This window comes from Bos taurus, chromosome 5 (assembly GCF_002263795.3).
Source record: "Bos taurus isolate L1 Dominette 01449 registration number 42190680 breed Hereford chromosome 5, ARS-UCD2.0, whole genome shotgun sequence".
In the NCBI taxonomy this organism is placed as follows: domain Eukaryota; kingdom Metazoa; phylum Chordata; class Mammalia; order Artiodactyla; family Bovidae; genus Bos; species Bos taurus.
Window position 1 is genome coordinate 63638774 of NC_037332.1, and position 12084 is coordinate 63650857.

Here is a 12084-nt window from a genome sequence, read left to right on the forward strand (position 1 = left end):
CAATGGCATGTCACTAAAAGAGGAAAGATGCACTCAGATTTGGTTGCAAATGATAAATGATAAATTGAATTTATCCTGTGATAAATTCAAGGAAGGCAAATAGGTAAATAATATTTTATTACTAATATAATCCAGAAGAGTGATTGGTGATTGAAGGAGAGACATTTGATGAGTAGCTAGGGATCAATAGTAAGTACAGAATTACCTTCCCCTTACCACCTATTCCAGTTAAAAACCACAAGACCTAGTGATTGATTGAATATGGAAGTTAATGAAGATAGACATGGAAAGAATGACACAAATGCTTCTGAAATCAGATGAATGGTGAAGTCATTTACTAAGAGAAGGAACACTTCGTGAAGAGCATGTTTGGGGGGGAAAATACACATGTAATTTTGGATATTTTGGGGTCAAGGTATTTTTGAGACATATAAGTGGAGGTATTCAATAGATGGATGGATGGATGAGTGGATGAATGAGTCTAGAATTAAAAGAAGTGTTTTAGACCAGAGAAAAAATTTGGGGAGCCTTCAGCATATTGAAGGGCTTCCCTAGTGGCTCAGGAGGTAAATAATCTGCCTGCAGTGCAGGAAACCTGGGTTCGATCCCTGGGTCAGGAAGATTCCCTGGAGAAGGGAATGGCAATCCACTCCAGTATTCTTGCCTGGAGAATTTCATGGACAGAGAAGCCTGGCAGGCTACAGTCCATGGGGTCACAAAGAGTCAGACACTAACACTTTCACTTTCTTTCAGCATGTTGATTGTAACAGAAGCCATCCTATGGATGAGATCACTTAGGAAGACAGAAAAGTAAAAAAGAATAGGGAGGACTTCGTCCAAGCCTTGAGGAATTGCCAACTTTTAGAACCTTGCAGAAAAACATTAGCTGTCATAATAAGATGAAAATCTTTTTTGGACAGCAAAGGGAAGAAAAGATATCAAGATGGAGGTGTCACTAACCTGTGAAATGCTGCTGAGAGGTTCAGTGAGGATCAAGACATGTCCTTTGGATTTTGTGACATCAAGGTCATTGGTACCTTTAGAAAGAAACTTTCATCAGCCCTAGGGGTACTAATGGATTAGGCACTGGCCTCCTAGAAAGCACCTTTCACCAGAGCAATGAGGATTGGAAATCCGATGAGGTGGATTGAGACGTGAAAGGTGAGGAAGAAAATAAACATACTAAAATTGTAAAGGGGATAGAGAGAAAAATAGCTAATGAGTCCAATGGGATCAGGTAAATTTTTACTTGTTTATTTGTTGCTTTCATTATTAGTTGTTTTGTTATTGTTTTTCAAATGAAAAAGACAAACATTTAAATGTTACTTGACCCAGGGGGAAAAAGAAACAATTAAAAATACAGGAGAGAGAAGGAATGAATGAAAGGGTCATATTTTTTGGAAGGCAGATGCAGGGAGCATAGAGGTTGAGACTAATCTTCTACAGGAGGAGAAAAATACCCTCTATTTTAAGAGGAACAGGCAAGAGAAGCGTGTGGGGCAGTTGTAGACTTGGCGGAAGACATATAACTTTCACCTGATGACTCTGGTTTTCTTTTTTTAACCAGTTTTTAAAGTGTAGTTGATTTGCAATGTTGTGTTAGATTCAAGTGTACAGCAAAGTGATTCAGTTATTCATACGTATATATACACATATATATTCTTTTCCATATTCTTTTCCATAATAGGTTACTACAAGATATTGAATGTATTTCCCTGTGCTATTTAGTAGGTCCTTGTTGTCCCCATATTCTTTGTTAATTAAAATATGAGGCCATCTGCTGAGAGTATGTAGGATACTGGGCTGCAGTTCATGGGGGTTGCAAAAAGTCAGACACGACTGAGTGACTAACACACCAAGAGTGCAATGCTGCAGTGTGGAGGGCCTGGTTGAATCTGGTGAGCATGAATTAATGAATTAATGAATGTTTAATTCATTATTATATAATTCTGACATTTTAGAGAATCCCTATTCCACACGTCACCATGTATGACAACATAAAAAGCTTATATCTCCCATGCGTGCTCAGTCGCCTCGGTCTTGTCTGACTCTTTCTGACCCTATAGACTGTAGCCCTTCAGGCTTCTCAGTCCATGGGATTCTCCAGACAGGAATACTGGAGTGGGTTGATACGCCCTTTTCCAGGGGATCTTCCCGACCCAAGGATCGAACTGGATCTCCTTCATTACAAGCAGATTCTTTACCGACTGATCCACCAGGGTAGTCCCATATCCCCCATATAATCACTTTAATGAGCGTTCATTGTATTGTTAGAGATCTTATAAGTCTATAGTTCATGTTATTCATATGTAGAACAAGTAAAATTGATTTGAGGAAAAAAAGGATAATTTTCCTTTTGTTTAGGTTGTCATTTTCCAAGTATAACAAGTTTCCACCAATTTGATCCCATTCAAATTAGTAAACTGTCCTTATGGATGAAAGAGCTACTTTACCAGGATTTCATGGCAAGTACTGCTGCCCTAGTTCCCTCTCTTTGCCCCTTTATAACCTAACACTGGATTACATATTTACCATAGAGAGACCTGCCTTGATAAACGGCTAAGACATCACTGAGCACAGAGCAAATGCCAAATAAATAATTGCTGTTTGATAAAAGTGGTTCTTATCAGCAAAGCCAGTATTTGTACGTTAAAGAATTGCTTCCAAGGGGCTTAAAAACAGTTTGCTCTCCTAAATGAGTTAAACATACTCACAGAACTCATGTTTACACTACCTACTTGCTTAGCAGAGATAAACATTAGTCTTGATCCACTCTGAATTCCATTAGTTTCAAAAATTTGGCATTAGAATTAAGAAAAGTTCGCCATTTCAAAAAATATTTTGGTATAAGTCACCCTCACACTACAACCCATTTCAGGATACTGAGGGAGGTGTAGTGAGGCATGGAAGATTATTCGCCACATGACATTTTCATTTCAGGTTGACCATACTCCAGTGAGCACATTAGCAAATTGAATAAAGATAACCGAGACCCGCACTATCCTGGCATGGGACTATTGATTGTGTCCTTTTTATCAGAGACCATCTATTCTCCTGCAACAGGATTGGAAACAGTTCTCACTGGTGTTGCTGTAAATGGCTCATTAATCAAAATGGATTTATTGAGCATCCATAGCGAGCAAATCCTATACTAAGTGATTCAAAATAACAGGTTGCCTAGTAACCAGAAAAATGGAAAAATTCCCCTGTGAAGGTTAAAATTAAATGAAAGGCAGATAAGAAAACATTATCTTTGATGGCATGTGACTATTTCATAAGGGATTTTTCTGCCATTATAGCCACTTGCTTTTAAGGATAATATTCATTCATTCATTCAGTCATTTAATGATTCATTCATTTATGTAACTGAGTCACCACTACGATTATGTAAGGCCCTTTGCTCTATGCATTAAGGGAAATAAATAGATTCAATACTGACTGAATAAACATGAGTCTTAGCAAATTTGTCAAGCAAGGACTGGACTTCTGTTAATCTTTATTTAATGAGCCTAGTACTAGAGCAATATTATTTATTCCATATAAATCTTTAGTCACTAAGGCATGAGTAAAATGCTTCTTGCAGAGAATCCTTCTTTTCTGGTTGAATTATATAATTTTGTTTAATGCAAGTTGATTTCATATTTAAATTAAACCAGTTGGTGCGATAAAAACATTTTTCCTATGGTCAGATGAGACCTGTTTTGTACTAGATCATCTAGTTAATAAATTTGTTAACAAGTGACCACAGAAAGGACACTGACATCCATACTTAACTGATTTTCTGAGAAAATACATCTTCCATACCAACGAATGACATTGCCAGTTACAACCGAGACACTCAAGCTTTGTAGCCTCTGAGTTAAGCATGGCCAGGCACACGACTTGTCCTCATAGGCCTCGGCATCCTAACTCACCCCTCCCATCTAGGTCTTGAGTTTGTGTCCTCAGTTACAGTCCCTGTATTTGTTTACTTGGGCTGCTACTAACAAAGTATTAAAAACAACAGAAATATGTTTTCTCACAATTCTAGAGGCTGGAAGTCCAAAATCAAGGTATTGGCAGGACTGGTTCCTGCTGAAGAGTTCTGTTCCAGGCCTCTTTCCTTGGCTTCTAGATGACCATCTTCTCCCTGTGTCTCTTCACATTATCTTTCTTCTTTCCATATCTCTATGTCCCCCCTTTTTTAATGAGTCATGTTGGATTAGTGCCCACCTAAAGACTTCATTTTAACCTGATTATCTGTATAAAGACTCTGTCTCAGCTTCTCCAAATAAGGTCACATTCTGAATACTAGGAGTACTAAGGGTTCCAATATACCCTTGGGAGGGGGGAGAAAAAGGTGCACAAATCAACTAATAACAGTCCCTCTAAAGACCTGGTCATCCTTCCACTCTCTCTCTTCTCTCTCTAGTCCTTTCTCTTTCTTTCTCTCCAGGAAAAGCTTCAGAATGCATTTCCTGTGTGTACAGAAATCCTAATTTTGTCTGTGAAACTGAGCCAAGTTATCCAGCACAGTTAACCAAAAACTGTAGAATACATTCCCTAAGATATAACTCCTCAGTTCCCTTGCCTACTCTTTTCCAAATGGCAGAATCCCAAGGGGATAAGGTATGAGCTTCACTCCTACAGACCCCTCAGCTTTCTTCCTCCTGCCCCCTCTTCATTAACATTGCCTTTGTCCTGGCCATAATTATTTTATGCTGAGACTGTGTGTTGACCTCCTAATTAGTCCTCCTGCTTCTAGTCACATATCTGCACAAGCAATCTCCCCATATTGCTTCCAGAGAGATCATTCTAAAACACAAAGACTCATCATGCCTTGTCCCTCCTTAAAGTCTGTCAGTGGTTTGACTCTGCTGCCAAGTGAAATTCAAACTTCAGCATGTCACTTCTTGTTTTTTATGCATTTTCCTCTAGTCTCATTCTATGTTCTAACCAGGCTAAATTAGGCATAGTGTGAATGCAGTGTGTTCTTCCACACATCTGGATCTTGGCACACACTATCCCCTGACCTAAACAGCCATATATTTCCCATGTATTCATCTAACTCTTCCTTCTTTGAGGCTCAAATAAGGCACCAGATCCTCCAGGAAGCCTTCACTCACTCCCTCCTGTTCTACTCTCCTGGAGCACCTCATGCTCACTTCTATCATTGAACTTATTACTCTTAATTTTAATACCCTCTAAGTTCCTACCTATCAGGACTTGTACCTTTCACTCTACTTCTGCAACATGCAGCACAAGACCTGGAACACCAGAGGCACTCAATGAAGGTTTACTGAGTAAGGCACTGAAGGGTACGGTTTAATATGAAGGCCTCTAAAAGACTCATGCGCTTCAAGAAAGGTCTCCTCTTCTACAAGTGTTACCTTCAGTTAATAAAGGACTTCGTAACAAAGGGAAAACATCAGTAACACCAAGAGAGTCCAGTAACTTCCCCCAAGTTTGTGAACTCAGTTCATCCTGAGAAGAAAAGGAGAAGCTAGGTACAGCAGAATGAGAGACTTGGAAGCAATTAGATCCAGACAAAACCTAAGGTACATCTTAATGGAATCAACAGATGAAAAAGACTTGAACTGTCTCCTCATCCAGCCAGATTACAGTTATGTTGGCACTCCCTTCTACCTGCTATGGTGTTTATGCAGGGAAGTTTTGTGGGGTTCACTTGTTAAGGTTCCACCTAGAACTGGAACAGAAATTGCTCTAGCTGTAATATTCATCCATTATATATATATAAAAAAAAAAAAAAACTTCCAATTTAAACTCTGGACTTTCTTATCCCTAGAATTCACAATTACAGCCCAAAGTGCAAGGACCATCAATCTTTATAAATTAATGGGTCAGTTGAGCAAACTGTTTTCTTTCATACTGATGATTGAATGTAATTGGGGAAAATTATATACCTAAGCAAATGAACTCGTATCCCACTTGCTGCTGCTGCTGCTGCTAAGTCGCTTCAATCGTGTCCGACTCTGTGAGACCCCATAGAGGGCGGCCCACGAGGCTCCCCCGTCCCTGGGATTCTCCAGGCAAGAACACTGGAGTAGGTTCCCATTTCCTTCTCCAATGCATGAAAGTGAAAAGTGAAAATGAAGTCGCTCAGTCGTGTCCGACTCCTATCGACCCCATGGACTACGGCCTACCAGGCTCCTCTGTCCATGGAATTTTCCAGGCAAGAATACTAGAGTGGGGTGCCATTGCCTTCTCCACGTATTCCACTTAAGAAACAACAAACAACTCAGGCATTGTTGAATTTTATATTTTCCAAAAGTATCTGTAAGAATATCTTCTTATGATGTGATTTCAATAACACTTTTCCATAAAGGGGAAGGTTATAAGAAGTAACGCAGCTTCTTACACAGTATACCATGTAAGAACTATACCATAGTAATATGCTGTAGCACTGCATAGAAACTTCAGGCCAACAATGACCCTCTAAGGATTTAAAGAAAGCATGTTGATGTATGGCAAAACCAATACAATATTGTAAAGTAATTAACCTCCAATTAAAATAAATAAATTTATATTAAAAAAAAAAAGAAAGCCTCATACATCCTCCCTGCTCAATAATAGGGTTTCTAAGAACCTCAAGGACATTGTTTCATAAAACTCTCATAAGGAGCACAAGGCAGAGAAAATCTTCTCTGGACTATAAGCTTTTGCCTAATTTAATGGAGTACAAATTGAAACACACAAAGTCCACAAAGTTTTAAAGGAAAGTATTTCAATTTGAACTAGAAGGAAAAAGATAATATAAAACAAAATTTGGCCCCTAATTTTTTATAGACAGTAAGCAAGTGAGAAAGATACCTGAATTTAAACATGGGTTACTTTTTATGGAAAAGGAAGAATGACTCAGAAGGTAGAACCAAGAGACACAGAAAACAATCACTACTTCATCGCACTAGGCTTAATCAAGGAACTGTGCTTGATTACCTTCAGAATTGCCACAAACTAGAGATGTCTGTGTGGCCTATTTTCCCTGTGTTTGAATGGGAGTGTCAGTTGTGGTTTTCCTACACCTTTCCCCGTCTTAAATGTTGGGTGTGTAGGAGAGGAGACTGGTAATTTGTCTGTTTAGTTCCTAGGTCATCACTGCCAAGAGAAAAGGTTGTTAAGGACCTATACTGTAAGAACTGCACCAGGAAGACCCATACATACCTAAACCTAGACCAGGAGTTCATGCAGTCAAGGGCTGATGTTTCCAGGAAAAGGATACAAATCATAGTGACTAGAGGGAAGACTGTGGCAGATCTTATTTTCTAAAAAGGACAGCAAAAGTATCTTCCATCCTATATTCTCTTATTACAGAGTGACTTTGACACTCCTTCCATCAAGAAGTAGGATTCATATTCTCTCCCCTTGAATCTGGTAGACTTGGGACTATCAGTTCAGTTCAGTCACTCAGTCAGGTCTGACTCTTTGCCACACCGTGAACTGCAACACATCAGGCTTCCAGGACCATCAACAACTACCAGAGCTTACTCAAACTCATGTCCATCAAGTCAGTGATGCCATCCAACCATCTGTTGACCCCTTCTCCTCCCACCTTCAATCTTTCCCAGCATCAGGGATCTTTTCAAATGAGTCAGTTCTTCACATCAGGTGGCCAAAGTGTTGGGTTTCAGCTTCAGCATCAGTCCTTCTAATGAGTATTCAGGACTAATTTTCTTTAGGTTTGACTGGTTTGATCTCCTTGCAGTCTAAGGGACTCTCAAGAGTCTTCTCCAACACCACAGTTTAAAAGCATCAATTTGTTGGTGCTCAGCTTTCTTTATAGTCCAGCCTCACATCCATACATGAGTACTAGAAAAACCATAGCTTTGACTAGATGGACCTTTGTTGGCAAAGTAATGTCTCTGCTTTTAAATATGCTTTCTAGGTTGGTCATAGCTTTTCTTCCAAGGAGCAAGCATCTTTTAATTTCATGGCTGCAGTCACCATCTGAAGTGATTTTGGAGCCCAAAAAGATAAAATCTCTCACTGTGTTCATTGTTTCCCCATCTATTTGCCATGAAGTGACAGGACTTGGGACTATAGTATAAGTGATAATGGGAACTTCTAAGGCTAAGTAATAAAAATGATACAACTTCCACATGGTTCTTTTGGAATGCCCATTCTCATAATCCAGTCAGTTTGTCAAAGGAAAACCCAAGCAGTCCATGAAGAATAAACAAGACCAACAGCCCATAGCATTAGCCCAGTTCTCAGCCATTGCCAACTTGCCAGCCATGTAAGTGACCTATTTTGAAAGTGAGTCCTCTTTCTCCCTGTTGTGCCACCCCAGCTCATATCATCTGGCACAGACAAGCTGTCCTGTCAAATGAACTCTGCAAAACTTGCAGATTTTGAGCAAAATAAATGACTGATATTCCACTAGCTCAGTAGGCTTTGGGTGGCTTATTGCATAGCAATAGATAACTGACACGGACACCATTTCCTTTATGAATCTTCCTCAAGCACCCAGGTGGTGTTGTGTTCCTCTTTTCAGCTTCCAAAGCACTTTCAGTGTAGTATTATCTTAGCACTTATAATACTCTGTTGAAATTAACTACTCACTTGTCTGCTTCCTTGTAAATATAGGGCAAGTCTGTGCCTTTTTGGAAAATTGGCTCTTTGAATATACTGCTTTTGCCCCATTCTCTCTCCTCCCCTTTGGTCAGACAAGTCAGAATTTCTTGGTGTATCTTCTAAGTGTCTTAGCTTCTCTTTTAATCCGCTGTTCCACTCATTCACTGAGGTTTAAATTTGGGGTTGTTTTTCTTTGTGTGTGTGTTTTTTAATTTATAAAAGTTTTATTTTTCCCTCTCAAATATGCTAGGTCATTTTTTTATGGTTTCTATTCCTCAAAACACTTTCAACCTTATGTCTTATCTATAATAACATGGTTATTTTATAGTTTGTATCTAATAATTCCAATATCTGAAGTTTTTTCAGGTGTGTATTTGTTCTTCCTTATTTCTGTTGATATCTGATTGGGGGTCTTTTTCTTCTAGGCTTAATGATTGCAAACTGATCATTTTAATCAGAAAAGTATTTATAGGAATTACTTAGGGCCTACAGAGATAATTCAGCAGTCCAGTAGTCATGTATGGATGTGAGAGTTGGACCATAAAGAAAGCTGAGCACCAAAGAATTGATGCTTTGAACTATGGTATTGGAGAAGACTCTTGAGAGTCCCTTGGACTGCAAGAAGATCAAATCAGTCAAACCTAAAGGAAATCAGTCCTGAATACTCATTGGAAGGACTGATGCTGAAGCTGAAATTCCAAAACTTTGGCCACCTGATGTGAAGAACTGACTAATTTGAAAAGACCCCTGATGCTGGGAAAGATTGAAGGCAGGAGGAGAAGGGGACAGTAGAGGATGAGATGGTTGGATGGCATCACCGACTCAATGGGCATGAGTTTGAGTAAGCTCCAAGAGTTGGTGATGGACAGGGAAGCCTGGCATGCTGCCGTCCATGGGGTCACAAAGAATCGGACACAACTGAGAGAGATAATTTACCCAAATGAACTGAGAGAGATAATTTACATTCCTCTCTAGATGGTTTACTTTTGCTTCTGCTTGATGACTGGGGGTATTACCATAAATTAAATTCATGGACTGATATTTTGCAGACTATATGGATGATATGTTTTGGGTGAAAATCTGTGTAAGGACCAGCTCATGATTATAACACCTCAGGAATTTTTCTCCTTGTTCTGCTCATAGCAAATCATCTTAGCAGATCTTGCAGTCTCCTTAGAATGAATGTTATGAGACAGAATTATTTCTGATTACTGTGAGAGTATAGCCTTGTAGCTCTAGGTCTATGGAGGAAGGATTTCCTATTAGAGTTCACATGCTGAGCATACACAGAGATTTGCTTTCTGTACACAAACCTATAGAGCACTTGAGGACCGAAGTTTAACAGCAGGTTCAGCAAATTCTCTCAGGACAAAAGTGACTTTAATGCTCCACTGGCTTCCCACCTTCACCAATGTATTGGCCCGATTATCTCTTACTAGTATGTCGGAGAAAGTAATGGCAACCCACTCAAGTATTCTTCCCTGGAAAATCCCATGGACCGAGGAGCCTGGTAGGCTGCAGTCCATGGGGTCGCGAAGAGTCGGACACAACTGAGCGACTTCACTTTTACTTTTCACTTTCATGCATTGGAGAAGGAAATGGCAACCCACTCCAGTATTCTTGCCTGGAGAATACCAGGGATGGGGGAGCCTGGTGGGTTGCTGTGTATGGGGTCACACAGAGTCGGACATGACTGAAGCGACTCAGCAGGAGTATACTGATAAAAAGATGTTCCTTATTTAAATGTTATTTACTTTACATAATTTTAATGTTGCCTTTTTGATGCTTTTAAGTCTTCCTTTTCTGTATTTTTATCCAGCATGCTGTTTTTTCTTTTTTTCTTTTTCTTTTTCAGCAGGAAAATTGTTCTGAGCCTAATTAGTTTTAAAACCTGGGTCCGTTTCTTTTTCATCCCTGTCTCCTCCTCAGCATGCAGCAAGTGCCTGGCAAGTGAAGGAAGTCGACTAGTTTTCTATTATTTAATGAATAAATAATGCTTTCATTCCTGCTTCCACCACCCCTAACTTAACACTCTACCTCTATTCCCTAATTAAAGCTCTTTTAAATTTTCATATATATATATATATATATATATGAAATTCATATGTGTGTGTGTGTATATATATATTTCTACATTAACTGAACTTTACTCCTGATTTCCCCACTATTTTCCCCTATGACCTCTCCTACAGATGATTTTTCATTCTTTTCGAGTTTCATTCTTATCATCTCTCAGCATTGTCTTCACTCTCCATGACTGCTTCTGAATCATCCACTATTCTACCTTCATCTAATCTGCTCATCTGAAGATTATGCTACCCTATTATAATATACTTTTCCTGACTTTATGGTTACCATATGTGGATTTCCAGGCATAACTCCACATTTCTTGAGGATTTCACTACTTGCTTCACACTTTCTATTCCATTTTAGCTCTTAATATAATGCAGTAGTGTAATTAACATAGCGTTTAAGAGTATAAGGGGACAACCCAAGTTCAAGTCCCAGAACCATCCATTGTTAACATATAACCTTGGGAGGTTACCTAATATTTCCCTGCCTCATGTTCCTCTTCTATAAGATGGGAATCATGGTATTATTATCTTGTAGCATTGTAAGAATTACAGGAAATAATGTATATAAAGCACTTATAATAGTATCTAGTACCAGTAAATGCTCAATAAACCTTAACTATTTTCATGATTATGCTCTGACCTCATGCAAAAATCTTCCTTCCACATGCTTATGATTCATACAACACCCTGGGCTTCCCAGGTGGCTCAGTGGTAAAGAATCTGCCTGCCAATTCAGCAGATGTAAGAGATGCAGGTTCAATCCCTGGGTCAGGAAGATCCCCTGGAGAAGGAAATGGTAACCCACTCCGGTATTCTTGCTTGGGAAACTCCATGGACAGAGGAGCCTGGTGGATTACAGTTCACAAGGTTGCAAAGAGTCAGACATGACTGGGCATGCACACATGCATGCATGGCCTCGGTACTTCTCAAAAACCTACTTGTTCACTTCTATAAAATTCCATAGCCAGTCATTTAAAATAGTATTTCTGAATTTTACTTTAACCCTTCTCAACATTTAACTCTTCTTTTCAGTCAATAACCCTTACATTACTCAGAAATTGAACCCATCTGGACATACACATATCAGGCTTTCTCTGTATTCATAATGCTTTATTTTTTCTTCTCTCTAAGAGAAGCAATGGTTGTGCTTTCTTAGACTACCTCAGTCTTAATTTATACGCATCAGTTTTCTCTTTTTACTCTTTGTCTTCAGTCTCTTGTTCTCCATCAGCAAACTCCCCCAACTTCTGAACTTGACCAAGTCTTACTTACCCTAAAATAAACTAGCCATTTCTCCCTCATACCACTTTCTTCTCATGTTAGCATTTTAGCTTTTTTCCTAATCCTCTTCAAAGGGTAATCTGTATTCTCCACTCCCTTTTCCTTCTTCTGCATTTCTGAGTATCTCACAGTTAGCTTTTAAAAATCTAGTTTTATC

At 39.1% G+C, this 12084-nt stretch overlaps 1 protein-coding gene across 4 annotated transcripts in view; it reads right to left on the reverse strand.

The window, feature by feature from the left end:
* The window catches only part of ANKS1B (ankyrin repeat and sterile alpha motif domain containing 1B), a 1158555-nt gene that overhangs the window by 750261 nt on the left and 396210 nt on the right, over nt 1–12084 (reverse strand). The gene's annotated exons all lie outside the window — the stretch shown is intronic.